Source organism: Microtus ochrogaster, chromosome 18 (genome assembly GCF_000317375.1).
Source record: "Microtus ochrogaster isolate Prairie Vole_2 chromosome 18, MicOch1.0, whole genome shotgun sequence".
NCBI lineage: Eukaryota > Metazoa > Chordata > Mammalia > Rodentia > Cricetidae > Microtus > Microtus ochrogaster.
Genome location: NC_022020.1, coordinates 27,875,792 through 27,891,832, shown reverse-complemented (window position 1 = coordinate 27,891,832; position 16,041 = coordinate 27,875,792). Strand labels below are relative to the sequence as shown.

Sequence of the window (16,041 nt, the reverse complement as noted above, 5' to 3'; positions counted from 1 at the left end):
GAGAATTTCTTTAGGATTAAGTCATGATTCTTCATTTTCTAGAAAATAAATTGTAGAAAGCTTCCAGGAATCTTATCTTTTATTCCCTTTTCTTTTGCAACTCTTTTAAATTGTAAAGGAGTTTGGTTTATGCTGTCACCCAGACCGCAGATTTAACTCAAGGAAGCAGATTCCTGTGTTGCTGCCTGTGCTGTCTTCATTCGGGGATATTTCCTCCTACAATCAAAAAAGAAAAGGTCTTCACTTAGGAAAATAGATCTAAACCACTTCTGAGTTAAAAATATAATACACTGTTCACTGCCAAGCAAAGTGTTCATCCAGAATTGCCTTACAACTTGGTCATTTTACATCATCCTTGGTTCTTGTGTAGGATGTGTTGCTTTAGACTGCATGCTTTTGCCTTGTTCCTGTATTTTCTAGAGTTCAGGTCAACTATAGCAGTGGCTGTCAGCCTGTGGTGGAGACAAATGACCACAGGCCGTGTGTTTCTGAATCACTTGCAGTCACTGCTAACTACTTGTTAGTGGCTTGAAGAGCCCCTAAGAGAGACTAGAAACATGCGTCGATGCATTGTTCTGCTTTCAGTAAATATTCAAGGTTCTTCTGACATCTAGGTACTTAGATACTTCTTTATTTTCTTATTAAAAGTGTTTCTCGTTGCCAACAAAAATTTTAGGTTAGGCTTAATTTTAGTGAAGTGGCCAACAAAGGAAGCTAAAAGCCTGAGACTTAAGTCTGGCCTTGTGGCTATGGCCTTTTATCTCAGGTACTTACGGGAAGCAGAAGCAGGGAGCTTGAACATTCCAAGCCTGCCTGGGCTGTAGAGGAAATTGAGGGACAGCCTGGGCTATTTAGCTGCTTTCTCTTTAAAAAAATTTAAAGAAGGGTTGAGGGCTTAACCAGTAATAGAAGTCTTGCTTAGCATGAATAAGGTCCTTAGTTTAATACTGAGAGCAAAAACAGAAGCCAGAGATTGCCTTGAGTTTATTCAAAATAAATTTTATTGTATGTACTTCAGGCTTATAAGACAAGGTGAAGATATACTCACAGAAAATAGAATGACTACTATCTGCAATCTTACATAGCATTGTATGTCATGTAGCAATACAGTCTGTTAAACAACATCTAATAAAATCAAATCTTCATGAATTTAGACTTCATATTGAACATGGAATCTTAACTTACCCTTCTACCACCACCTTTCCATGCCCTTCCTCCATGTACATATTTGAGACCTCCTCTTTTCCATCAGGAGATCCTGCAAAGCTTTACTTTCTGCATTGTCATGTACAGTTTAGCATGTCTTCGCTGTCTGCCCAGAATAAAACCATTCACAGCATCATTTTTGTGTGGCTGAACAGTCGTCTGGGGGTGTGACAGGTTTCCTTTATCCATGTATCAGTTTGATGGCCACTCAGGCTGCTCTCACATCTTCTCTGAGTAATGCTGCCGTGAACGTGGAGTGCCGTGAACATCTTCACAAGAGGCTAATCCCATCACCCGGAAGTTATCGCTGGATCTCATAGAAGTTCCACCTGTAACTTGTTAGGAATGTCCATACTGTTTTCCATTGGCTCTGCCAGCCGGCACCCTGACCAGCAGTATATCTAGGGTGTAAGGTAATAATGTCTCTTAGTCTGTCCTGTTTTCCTTTTCTCTCTCCTCTCCGTTCCCCACTTGAAACTAGCTCACACTTGCTAGCCCAGGGTGGTTTTAAACTCATAGCAGTCTTCCTGCTTCTCAGAAGAATTATAATGTCCTTTGGGGAGTGGGGATGTAGTCTTTGCTCATCATTAAAACTGGGTTATTTGTTCTGCTGGTGAATAGTCTTTTTTTTTCCTTTTTGAGATTATAATTACATTTTCCCTTACCTTCCCAAACCCCTACCCACACCATTTGGCACTGGACCACCAGTTGGTGCACTTTCCCTCAGGAAGACTCCCCTACTGTACCAGCTTTCCTTGGTTGCATATACTTCTTTGTGCAGGGTTGAGGCCTCACGGCTCTTCTCCATCCTCTTCGGCATGTCTGTTGGTGCAGTGTTTGCTGAGCTCATGTTTGTGCAGTCCTGTTGGTAAATCTTCATGGGTGTAGCTTCTGACACACTAGAGGACACTCTCATAGCAAACTCTGCGATCCTTTGGCTCTTGCAGTCCTTCAGCCCCTCCTCCAGTGTTCACTGAGCCTGAGGAGCAGATGTATGGACCAGACTCCACAGGGCTGCATTTTGATTGGTTGTGGTTTTCTGAAGTGGTCTCTGTCTGTTGCAGAGAGAGTGACTTTGATGAGGGATGAAGACTACATTTACCTGTGGGTATACGGAGAGATACCTATATTGTTAGGGATTCTACTGGTTTAGATTTTATAAATGTTATCACATCATCATATATGTTGTTTGCAAATATTTTGTACTAGTCTGTGGGCTGCTTTTTTATTTTGTTGAGATTTCCCCCTTTATTATGAATAACATAATAAAGTTAAATTTATATACTTTTATTCTTTTAAGATTTATTTATTATGTATTCATTGTTCTGTAGTTGGGAAATTGAACTCAAGACCCCTGGAAGAGCAGCCAGTGTTCATAACCTCTGAGCCATCTCTCGTGCCCCATGCTTTTGCTTTTGTAGCATAAACATTTGATGGCATAGTAAACAGTAACTGCAGAGACCAGTGCCAAGAACTTTTACCTCTCTATCTGATCATAGGGGTTTTGGGTCCTATTTTAAGTTGACTTTTGTGTATCAGGTAAGGACACAGTGAAAACCCCACTGGGGGTGGCATGTGGAAACCAGGTTCCCAGGTCTCATTTATATTTTCTTGATGCTGTTGTCAAAAGTTCATTTCCTTCTAGGGTCTCCATCCTATTGTGAGTCTCCTCTTGTTTTTATCTCAGTGCCTTATTGCACCATTTTGCAGTGCAGCCTTCAGTCGGGAAGCTCAGGTTCTTAGTGTTGATGAAGGTATGCTCCCCCGCCCCCATACCAATCTTGGGATTATTTTCTTTTTCTATGACTACCACAATTTGGAATTTAGATGGATTTCCCTAAACCTTTATTGCTTTCAGCCCACTCATGAACACGTCCAATCTTTGCATTATGTTTTTGATTTCTTTCCTTGGTGTCTTATGGTTTCCAGTGTACATCTCTTTAACTTCATTGGTTAAATTTATTCCTACTTATTTTTTTTCTTTGCAGCTGTAAATAGCCTTTCATTTTGTTTTCTATGTGACTGTTACTTAGGATTTGAAAAGGTGCAGACTTTGTATGCTAGTTTTAGAACTTGCCTTATGTAGTGCTGTCAGCCTCACCTGTGACATCGATGGTGTCCATCGTCTTCTGACCGGTCTACTAATGGACCCATCAGGAATCTCGCTGGATAAGATTGAGGGGGGAGAATCTCTGGTAGAGAAAATTCTATATAGTAAATGTTCCAAAATGTCTATTAAATATGTCAGTAAGGGCTGGGGAAATGACTCAGTGGTTAAGAGCACTGGATGTTCTTCCAGAAGACTCAGGTTCAGTTTCCAGCACCCACATGGGCGCTCACAGCTATGTGTAATTCTGTTCCGCTGGACCTGACACCCTCTTTTGGACTTTGTGGGCACCAAGCACTCACGTGGTACTTAGTACTTACAGAGAAACATGCAAGCAGCACATCCATACACAGAATTTTTTTTAAAGTTGTTAAAAATCATAAAGAAGTTTGAGAGGATTAATAAAAAGAAAGGGCAAACTTTAATTGAGTAAACAAATTTCCTGTACCGAAATGATGAATGGGAATGGTGGTGCTATAAGCAAGGTGCGTCTTAAGAGATACAGACCCAAATCTCAGCCTGCTTAGTAACACAAGCATGTAGTAATAGGAGCAGTACGGTAGTTCCTGCCGACCAGCACAGTTCAGCATGGAGCAGTTGCTCCTACCTCAGATCCATTTGGTGCCCCTGAGCTGCGCACAGTTCCAGGAACACAGCAAGTCCACATTGGAACTGCACTCAGCAGTTTAATTCTGAGACTGAGCGTGCAGCACAGAAACTCTTTTTACAACCAAATCTGACACGCAGAGCACTGCGCAGTCTGAAAACCCATCTCTGTATGGTGGCAGGAATCCGCCATGCACTTCCGCCTGCCTAAGCCTGATTCTGCCGTCTGCCCAGGTGCAGGCGGAAAACGCTTAGCCATCAGCATGGTCTCAGAGCAGTCTCCTTCTGATCCCAAGCGGGAACAGAAACATCCAGTCCCATAAAAGCCCTTGAAATGCTTTAAAGCCAGAGTTTGCACTGGCGGCACAGTCCCAGGAAGCCGCGCTTTAAAATGACACAGCGGTTTTTTGTTGTTGTTGTTGTTGTTGTTGTTGTTGTTGTTGTTGTTGTTGTTTTCTGCTGTTGCCGAATCAGGAAATCTCTCTACAGCACGCCACCAACAAACAGCAAAATTCTGTGTTAAACTCTCTCTCCCTTATTTTTAAGCCTTCTCAGGTTTTTAAGTGGATTTAGTCCATCACGTCCGGTGCCACTCTGTAGTAATAGGAGCAGCGGGGCTGCGTCCCCGGCACCCGCCCGCCCACATGGCTAGCTTATGCCCGAAATAATTACACGGAAACTGTATTTTTTTAAATATTGCCTGGCCCATTAGTTTTAGCCTCTTAACCCATTTTTAATACTCTATGTAGCACCATGAGGTGCGCTTACCAGGAAAGATCTGAACCTGCATCTGTCTAGAGTGGGAGAACAATGGTGACTCCCTGACTCAGCTTCTTTCTCCCAGCATTCTGTTCTGTTTACTCCGCCTACCTAATTTTATGTCCTATTAAAGGGCCAAGGCAGTCTCTTTATTTAACCAATGAAATTAACACAAGCCAGAAGACTCTCCCCCATCACAAGCAAGCTAAACAGAAAGATGTCCCAGCTGTTGGCAGATGATAGCACCTTTCGTTCGGCTTGGTCAGCTGTTTGATTAACACCTCATCTGCTGGTTTCTGCCATGTGTCTTGGGGGCTTTAGTTGGCCATTAACCAAGGTTTCAGAGTCCGTTTTCATTCTGGAAGTCTTAACTGTCAGCAGAAAGTGGGGATCTGGAGAAGTTGAGAGGGGTCTAAGAATGCCTCAGAAATTTCTGATAGCTATGCTACTTAGAAGAGGGGGGTTACATTATAAGTGAACTGTGAAAGTATAGATTTTTCAGTGAAGACAACTAGGATATTAGCACAGCATTTTTGTGTTCTGTTGAGTGTTAGAATGCTATTTTAGAGGTGGTATTCTGCAGAACTAAAAGAGGAAAAGTGTGGGCGGTGATAAGGAGAATCGGAGCATGGCATTCCCCATTTGTAGTTTAAGAGATGGGGTGAAGTTGCCTTTCAATAATTCAGTTCCAAGCCCGAGGATTATAAAATTCTTCTAAAATTGTTTAGAATTTTTCACTTATTTTTCAGTTTTATCCAGTTTTAGCTTTTCATGCTGTGATACTCAATTTTATATATCAAGTATATATTCTTTCATTCAACTACCAACATGATTTTTATTGCGTAAAATTGAAAAGTAGAAGCTAGAAATGTGTCTAAGAAGTGGAATTACTGCTGTAATTATTATATTTACTAAGTCAAATTTCAATTTCCTTTGTGCAAATTCGAGTGTCGACAAACCACTTTTTTGTAGCAAATATACTAATAATACATTATAGATAGAAAACATTCAACTGATTTAATGAATAATTGATGCTTCTTTAGGCCTTCACCCCTGCTGAGGTAGTAGTATATTTAATTTTATTATTTAATGTGTTTGGATAATTTGCCTGCAAGTGTATGTGTATACCACTTGCATGCCTGGTACCTGGGAGACTAGAAGAGGACATTGGATCCTATTGAACTAGAGTTATACATAGCTGTGAGCTGCTGTAGGGCACTGGGGATCAAACCCAAGTCCTCTGGAAGAGCATCCAGTGCTCTTAACCACTGAGCCATCTCTATAGTCCTGCCATGAAAGTATTTTACAATCTTGTTTGTAAATTATAGTATTTTCATGGTCATGAATGTTGTACCTATTCAGTTACTAACTATTGAAGCACTAGATAGAATTTTATTTACCTACTAATCAATGTTTTATTTAAATTGTATACCCTAGTGACAATTCAGAAATAGCCTATGCAGTATGTATTACTGATAGCTCCCAGCAGTTAGGTGTATATTCTTTGTTTTTAGGCCCCTAAAAGGAATGGGCTAGGGATGTGGTTCAGGGCCAAAGTGCAGGCTCGCCTAGCATGTACACCTCTGGAGTCCATCCGTGGGGGTGGGGCAGAAAGCAGTAAGAGGAGAAAAAGGATGAGAAAGGAGTGGGGAGGTTGGGAAAAAGAAGGAAGAAAGAAAAGGTAATCTAAATATGATAATTAGCTGTAAGCTTTTTCAGAAAACAAATGTTTAGAAAATAGCTTACTATAATTTAGCAATAAGTAAACCATATTAACATGTGATCTCTTTTTGAAAGAAACAAATCATGAGTAAAAAGAACTCAAAAGTAAAACCAGAAAAAGATACACTGTGACCAGCGTACTCCAGGAGCTGGAACTGCCAAATTACGGGGGCTAATTAGCAAAAGATGTGCTCAAGGAGCAGCGCAGTATAGACCCCAGCCAGCCTTGAGGGGCTCAGAACTAACCCTGGGCAGCCTTGTTGTACCGGTAAAGCGGTTTGTGCTGCCGTGTGGACTCGGTTACTAAAGCTAACTGCTTATGTACAGCAACAGACATCGTGAAATGATTCGTTTATAGGTGTATAGGTTTCTAAAAATCTGCTTTAAAATAAGGACGCTCGAGACTCCAGATACTGCACGGCAGAGCTGGCTGCCCTGCACTAGTAGCTGTGGGTGCTTCAGAGCTTTCGGGAGCTCCCCTTTTCCTACAGAACATGTTCATCCTCTTTTCACTGCATACATGTGGCTTAAAATGTAGTTTTTATTCCTAATGTCCTTTGGGTGAAATTTGTTCACATTTGTTGATTTGATTCTAGGATTAAGTTGATAACTATGAAATACCTGAGACATTAGCTCCTGCCTGTCAGTCATCTGAACATTTGCTAAATACCGAGACAAGTTATATTTTAAAGTTTACTGTGGCTACTGATGCTAAATATAGTATGTAACCTTGAGAAGACAAACTTGGGATTTACTATAGTGGAGAAAGGGTTTTTATTACCTGTTTTTCTCTGAATTAAACTAGACAACGGGGGATGAAAGAGCCTCTCCACAGACTTAACACCAATCACCGTAGCTTCTAGGCATCAACCCAAGTCACTCATCTGTTTTCTGATGTATTTTTGTGATCATCAGAGCTTGCCTTCCTATTTTCCACATATTCTGCCCTTCTCTTTCTTACTGTTGTGTTATGTAAGAACTAGTAATAGCAATTTCAATCAAATTAACTAAAATTAAAATCTATTTTAAGATCGGTGTTGTGATCTTTAAAAATTATAGTTAAAATTTACTTAAAATGTAGAAAAAAATACCCATCCCACTAATGAGCTCATTTTAAGATTGTTCACTGAGGATCACTTTAAAATGCCGAGTTAAAAAGGTGGATTCCAAGGCTTTGGAGTTTTCAGATAATACCTATAAAGTTTAATAAAGTTCTTAAGCCTTCCACCTCTGTTGGTCTGTTTTGGAGAGCATTCCAACTGCGCCTGTAAGCATTCTTTCTCTGCGCTGATTGGTAGACAGGGAGTAAACAGCCTACTGTAAACGGGCCCGATGCCAGCTGGCTCCAGGCAGCATCAAGCTTGTGACTTACAGTCAGGGTTAGGAAAATGCTTTTTAACTTGTTCATTTCCGTTTCTTTAAACACGGAGGGAAGGCACAATTGCACTAATATACTAGGACCTTACAAGATCTTGGAGTGCTTACAAAGTAGTCAGAAATGTCTTAGAAGTTAGTAAATTCACTGGAACCCAACCCCTCAAACATTGAAAATGAGAAGGTTTCTTAAAAAGGCAGTTTTGATATTTTATAAAGAATTTCTGAAATCTGCTTAGCCTCCTTGTTCTATGTACTTGCACTCAAATTTGGAGCTTCTTTGGCCCGTTTTTAATATCAATTTATTGTCTGCCGGTATTTGAGGGAGAATATATGATATTTAGGAACTGAGGATTTTTCCATCCTTTTGTGATAAAGTAAACAGATCTCTTGAAAAAGAGGAAAATACTTGATGTTTGTCGTCAGAGACACCTAAGGCTTAGTTCAGAACTGGTGAACCACTGAGCTGTCTACACTAGCTGAGTGTCATTCCCGTGTAAAAAGTGGAAGCCAGGATTCTGGGTAGTTTTTTTGTTGTTGTTTTTTGAAAAGCTAGTCAAAAGATAATGATATTCCTGAATATTCTATCACTTACTTTGCAACTCAGGAAACACTATACTTAGAGAATTTCATGAAACCAAATTATTGACTCAAAATTTTCTAAAGATTGCTTTGGATTGCGTGGTGCCATCCCTGGGTTTCAGTTCCTGGGTTTTAATAAGAAAGGTGGGCTGAGCAAACCAAGGGAAGCAAGGCAGTAAGCAGGTCCTCTCCCTGGCCTCTGCATCAGCTCATGCCTCCTGGATTCTGCCCTGTTTGAGTTTTTGTCCTGACTTTCTTCAGTCATGAACAGCAATGCTGAGGTGTAAGCCAAATAAACCCTTTCCTCCCCAGCTTGCCTGGTGTTTCATTGCAACAGAAACCCTAACTAAGACATCTGCTCAGTGTTAAAATATGAAAATAAATTTTAGAGGATACAGTATATTTAGTGAGCTTTTCATTTTTGTTCTCTGTACCTTCTTTGCAAGCTTTCTTGAGTTGTAGCATTCCCATTCTCCTCGGTGGGAAATTCATGACATGTAGGTCAAAATTTGATTAGCTATTGTCATTGCTTATGCTAATGCCTTATTAAAATCAGCATAATGAGCATAGGTAATGATGTAAATGGTTCTAAAAAAGTAGTTGTTAGACCTCCAAATTTGTCCAAATGAGTTGGCAGTGTAAGACATAAATCAAGGTGCTGAGCTTGATTGGACTTAACTAGGTAATTCTGACAGAGACATCAAATAGAAATTAGTTTGGTCGTCTGCCCCCAGTACTTAGCATATGAAGCACATGTTCTGTCACCTCTAAGTGACACTAAGACAGTGGTGAGGACAAAGTGGATCTCATGGCTCGTCACCAACTCAGAATTCCTCACCAGACACAGGACTTCCCAAAGCAGAGACTGGGAGATTGCCTCCCAGAGAGCCCTCAAAATTGTTGCATGAATAATAAAAACCCAGAGACAGATTTTGGGGTTCAACCTGAAGACCAGAGAAGCAAAGCAGCCAAGCCACTAGAGAGCGCTTATCTTTATGAAATCTTCAGACTGAAGGAGGGCAAGTTCCTGTCTCATCCTGCGTTATATTCCTCTCTAGTGCTGGGACTAAAGGCATGCACCACCACCGCCCAGCCTCTATGGCTAACTAGTGTGGCTACTGGGATTAAAGGTGTGAGCCACCACTGCCTGGCCTGTATGGCTGACCAGTGTGGCTGTTTTCTGTACTGGTCTTCAAGCAAGTTTCATTTACTAAAGTACAAATGAAATCTCACTACACAAAATGTTCTGAGATGGACGAGTAAGCGCTGTGATAACAGTGGTCAGCACTGTTTATTTTGTGGCTTAAAGAACATCTTGCTAAAATCAAGGAAACACTAGATTCCTAAAATATGAATGAAAGGAACTTCTCTAATTGAGAACATAATATATTCTAATTAAGGAAGAACAAATCTTTTGGCATTCCTTTATAAACCAACAAAATACATCTGGGATAGCTCATTGTTGCTGTTTGATGAAATTCTGGGTTCACTGTGATAAAATCTCAAAGTGCCAGCCCTGGTAGGGAGATACATTGTTTCTTCATAGTTGTTACAAGTGCAGAATCATCTTCTGGTGACTGATCCTAGGAGTCCTTTGCAGATACCTGTCATAGTGTAATGAGTACCAAGCACAGAGAGGAAATGTAGACTGGGAGCATCTTTGCCAAGTGCAGTCCATCACCACTGCACTGTATGAGGTTTATGTAACACACGTGATTATGTAAAATACTGGAAAGCATTAGCAAATAGTAACAAAGTTAAAGACATGGGATATGGTATGTGATTATATAACATATCCTTTGCCTATGACATCATCCTTATCACCTCTAAGATTTGTTAGATGCTTCTGGTCTGTCTGGAGTTAAATTGTCTTATGTGTGACAGTTCTACAGCTGGGAAGTCATGGCACCAGCTCGTTCAGTGTCGTGTGTTAGGCTGCTCGCTTCCACTGGGGAAGCACCACATATGTGCCTTTCTTCTATTTCTTGTCTTTCTTCTCAGCTGAGAATAGAGAGCCAGTGGTAACAGGATGGAAATGTTTCTGTAACAGATTAATATTAGGAAATCCATCATTAAATTCTTGAACATCCCCCTTTGTTAGCCATGTGTTTCAACAATGAATATATTTCCCGACAAGTTTTCTGTTAGATGATGTTTATCCAGTCTGTCAGACATATTAGAGACCCAGACCCATACCTTAAGAAGAAAATAATTCTCATCTGAATAACCGTAATTTACATTTTGACTCTTTAGATGTGGTTAATTTTTAAAGGCTGAATTTTAAGGCAGATTTTTGAATCATAGCAATATGAATGGACTTGGAGATTGAGACAAGTAATGGGGTGGGGTTGAATATCATGTTTGGATTTTACCAATATTGTGAGACCTTATGAACCACATAAGATCATCCTAACGGAGCTGATGGCAGTGAAGACTGCTAAGGTGATAACAGCCATGATCTGATCATATTTGTGTGTGTGGATGGTAAGGGTACAGTGCAGAACCCACTGAAGATGAGAGGGTTGCTGCACACTCTATCAAGGCAGCAGCAAACCATGATGCTTCTGAGCCAGACTGCTCTGCTCCATGCTGTACTACTCTGGCAGCTGGGGATCGCACTCGTGTGTGTATATATGTGCGTATGTATACATACATACATACACTCGTGTGTGTATATATGTGCATATGTATACATACATACATACATACATACACACACACACATACATATAGCAAGGTAACTGTAAGAGTGACTGCCAAAGATCCGATAACTCATGAGAGCATGAGCTGGAGCGGCAGCAAAGGAAGTGGAGAGTGGTTTTTGGAAGGCCTTGGGAGGCAGTTGGTTAATCTTGGAGACTATTGGTTTCTGTCTCTGCTCATTGGCATTGGCTTTTCTGAGCTACCAATCATCTTGTCACTAAGTTCAGTGGACACTGTCCAGTGACATACATCAATGCTGTACATCAATGACCTGTTTATAAAGATTTCTTCTTAAGACTTTTGTGGTACAAATCTCTGGTTCTCTGCCTCCTTCGACCTCTATGACCTCTTTTATCTCACTAGTGTTTTCATATTTTATTTCTCCGTAGTCAAACATTTATAATGTGTCTGCCTGCAAATGAAGGACTTACTCTACTATGTATTTTATTTATTAAGATCCTAACTTACTCATAGCCAGGTAGTGTTTTGTGGTGATTCCTGATGGTAATGCAACCAAGTATGCATCAGGAGTTGGCAGCTGTAGTCCCAAATCCACCTGGCCCTTCAATCACCATGAACTAAGAATGATTTTTTTTAAAGGATTATAAAATTCAAGTGGGGAATGGCAAAAGGCTCCAAAATCTTTCACTGTGAAGTCCTTTGCTGACAGATGTGGATTGATTGAGATCTATACAGTCTTTTAAGTAGGTGTTTAACATTGTATCTTATTAGCTTTGTAGGTAATTTTCATTATCCATGATAATTAAATTCTAGACGTGGTACTAAGTACACAAGAAAGACATTTTATAGTATGAGAGCCTGAAAACAGGAAGGTAGTGTGTCTCTTTTCTGTGTTTGGAATGTGCTCTTGAGTGAAGTCAGAATTTTCAACACTGTTTATCTGCATGTAACCTGGATGACAGAGCATTTTGGGTGTTACAAATAAATGTTAGCAGAGAGGCCAACTTGCAAGTTTGATATCAAGGTATAATTAAAATAGTGATCATTATATAGTGTCTAAAAGTAGGATTGCCACAGTTTATGAACTTGTCCTGTATATGTTTGTATGTATATATGTGTTATTTTTTTAGACAAGGTCTCAATTAGCTCAGAGTAACTTCAAACTCACTATGTAGGTAAGATTGAATTTGAAATCCTTAAGTTCATGCCTTCACCTCCTGAGTGCTGGGACTGTACAAACTCATCAATGCCTGGCTTTAACATTATCCTGCTTTTTAATAATTGATTGAGTGTTGTAGTTTATACTGTTGGTGGGCATTTTCAAAGCTTTTATTAGAAGTCACATTCAATTCTTATAATTAGAGCACCAAGAGTGTGCTAGCACACGAGTTAGCTGATAATCTGGCAGCCAGGTTACATCTGTTGCACACATGTAATACCAGGATTTAAGAGGGTGAACAGGAGACACTTCGAGAGTTCAAGGCCTACTTGGGCCAGTGAGAAACTATCTCAAAAATACAATTAAAGGAAAAAGTTGCTAACTGGAATGGTTAAGAATGCCCTTTGTCAGCCCAGATTTGAGGCGAACAGTAAAGAACCGCATGTTGAATACCTGTCATGTTGCCCAAGGTAGGATGTAAGGTTTCAGACACACAGTCACCAGTAGGCAAGAGTTTAAAATGCCTCACCTGGGTATCTGCTTAAAGGAAGGCTCTTCTAGAAAGGCAGACAAGACAGAAGGTGGAGCTGTACTACAAAGCTGTACTGAGGGACTTTATTCTCTACCAAACAAAATTTAGGGGAAAAAAAACCAGTTTGAGGGATTGCATACAAGCAGCATGTTAGCTCTATCTAATATACACTGTTACCTACCTGAACTCTTTACGGTCTTTTTACAGTAACAATGTGCAGGCCTTGAGGTTAGTTTAGCATAAGCTTCTACATGGGAAGTAATTAGAGAGAACAGCTTTCTCAAGCTGCTCCCTGAGTACCAAAAGATGTACAGCCAACAGCTATGTTGGTTATTATTTGTTTGTTTAATAAAATGAATGTCTCAAAGAGTCTCTGTGTATCATCTAATAGATACTAGAAATGGCACCTTAGTATATGGCATTTAGAAGTAAAGAACACTCACCATTCACCACTGTGATACTCAAAATGATCATCAGTCGGGCTTCCAACTTTGGACACTCGTTTAAGGTGTGAGTCTGCAGGGGCAATGTTTTGTGTTTTTAAAACAGAAGAGGGGATGTGGAATTGCCTCTAGCTTCAGTTCTTTTAAATCTTGAAGGTGAGACTGTAGAGGGGGATCCTCTGCTAGGGCGCCCCTGCAGAGTGCTTTTTTTTTTTTTTTTTGCTCGCCTCTTATTTCACACCCAGGTACCAGTTTCCCATCCCTCCTCTCCTCCTAGCCCTTCTCTCCCACCCCCATCGACTCCGCCTCATTTTCTGCTTAGGAAAGGGCAGATCTTCCATAAATATCAACAAAACATGGCGCATATCAGGTTGCAGTAAGACTAAACACCTCGCTTCATATTAAGACTGGGCAAGGCAACCCGGTATGGGGAGTAGGGTCCCAAACTCCAGCAAAAGAGTTGGAGACAGTCCCTGTTCCCACTGTTAGGAGTTCCACAATAGGACTAAGCTACACAAGTGTAACATTAATGCAGGCTCCCTGGTTGTCGGTTCAGTCTCTATGAACCACATGAGCCCAGGTTAGTTTATTCTGTGCATTTTGGTGTCCTTGACCCCGCAGGCTCCTACAATCCTTTCTCCCCCACTTATGTAGGATTCCTCAATCTCTGCCTTTGATATTTTTTTCTCCACTCATGTTTGATTCTACCCTAGGTCTCTGGGTCATCCTGCCAGATCCTGGTGCTTGAGACAGTGTCAAGGGTGGGCTTTATTCTCCTGGCATGGGTTTTGAGGCTAGACTGATCATTGATTGGCCACTATCTCAACTTCTGGACCCTTTACCCCAGCACATCCCAAAGGCCTGACAGACTGTAGGTCAAAGGTAATATGGCTGGGTTGGTTTCCCACTTCTACTTGAAGTTTGTCTGGTTATAGGGGATAGCCAGTTTAGGAGTCTTAACTGGGGGTCATCCTTGTAGGTTTCTGGGAGATTCCCTTGCACCAGGTTTGTACCTGACCCTGAAATACCTCCCTTTCTATTAGTTTCTTTCAGTACTCTCTCCTCCATCCCCTTCCGACCTGATTGCTCATATTCCCACCCCCACTCATCAACAGTCCATTCACAGAATCTCTATTTCCCCTTTTCAGGGAAATCCAGACATCCCCCCATAAGCCTTCCTTACTACCTAGTCTGTCTGGGTCTGTGGAATGTTATCCTTTGTTTTACAGCTAATATTCACTTATGAGTGAGTGCATACCTGTTTGTCTTTCTGGGTCTGAGTTACCTTACTCAGGATAAGTTTTTTCTAGTTCCATCCATTTGCCTTCACATTTTCTTGCATCCTTGTTTTTAACAGCGAAGTAATACTCCACTATGTAAATGTACCACATTTTCTTTGTCCGTTCCTCAGTTGAGAGACATCTAGGTTGTTTCCAGGTTTGGGCTAGTACAAATAAAGCTGCTATGAACATAGTTGAGCAGATATCCTTGTGGTATATTGAGCATCCTTTGGATAAATGTCATATATATATGTCTTATGGTAGATTGATGCCCAGCTTTCTGAGAAACTGCAGCACTGACTTCCAAAGTAGCTATACAAGTTTCCACTGCTACCAGCAATGGAGGAGTGTTCCCCTTGCTCCACATCCTCTCCAGCATGTTTGTTGCTTGTGTTTGTTATTGGCCATTCTGACAGGTGTAAGATAGAATCTCAGAGTCATTTTAATTTGCATTTCCGTAATGGCTAAGGATGTTGAACATCTCTTTAAGTGCTTCTTGGCCATTTGAGATTCTTCTATTGAGAATTCTCTATTTAGCTCTATACCACATTTTTTTAATTGGATTATTAGGCTTGTTAACAATCTAGTTTCTTGAGTTGTTTTATATTCTGGAATCAGACCTCTGTTGGATGGGATGTGAGGTTGGTGAAGATCTTTTCCTGTTCTGTAGGCTGCTGTTTTGTCTTATTGACAGTGTTCTTTGCCTTATAGAAACTGTTCAGTTTCATGAGGTCTCATTTATTAAGTGTTGCTCTTACTGCCCACACTATTGGTGCCCTGTTCAGGAAGGACACCTTCCGGTGCCAACGCCCTCAAGGCTGTTTCCCACATTCTCTTGTGTGATGTACGTCGTGTTTTCTGTGATGTGCATCGTGTCTGGATTCATGCTGTGGTCTTGGCAGTTCCACATGCCGGCATCTGGTTAGGCCAGCACCATTTGTTGAAGATGGTTTCTTTTTTCCATTGTATAACTTTGGCTTCTTGGTCAAAAATCTGGTGTCTAGAGCTGTGTGGGTCTTCAATTTAATTCATGTATTCACCTGTCTGGTTTTATGGTGTAGGAGGTTCTTCTGTCTATGTGCTGCTTTCATTAATGAATAAAGAAACTGCCTTGGCCTGCTGATAGGGCAGAACTTAGGTAGGTGGGGAAGATAGAACTGAATTCTAGGAGGAAGAAAGCAGAGTCAGAGAGACGCCATGGAGTCACCAGAGACAAGACACTGGGAATTTTACCGAGTAAGTCACTGCCATGTTGTGATATACAGATTAATAGAAGTGGGTTAAATTAATATAAGAGTTAGCCAATAAGAAGTTAGAGCTAATAGCTCAAGCAGTGTTTTAATGAATACAATTTTTGTGTGGTGATTTCAGGACTAAGCTAGCCAGGCAGCTGGGACGAGCAAGCGGGCCCTCCTCCTACAGTTTTATGCCAATATCATGCAGTTTTTATTACTATAGCTCTGTAATAGAGCAAGAAATCAGGGATGGTGATACCTCTGGAAGTTTTTATTGTACAGAATTTGGGTGTGTGTGTTTTTTTTTTTTTGGTTTTCCATATGAAGTTGAGTATTGCTCTTTCAAGATCTGTAAAGAATTGTATTGGGATT

At 40.7% G+C, this 16,041-nt stretch overlaps 1 protein-coding gene across 5 annotated transcripts in view; it reads left to right on the top strand.

Moving 5' to 3' along the window:
- Positions 1–16,041, top strand: part of Nr3c1 (nuclear receptor subfamily 3 group C member 1) — a 94,947-nt gene that overhangs the window by 34,103 nt on the left and 44,803 nt on the right. The gene's annotated exons all lie outside the window — the stretch shown is intronic.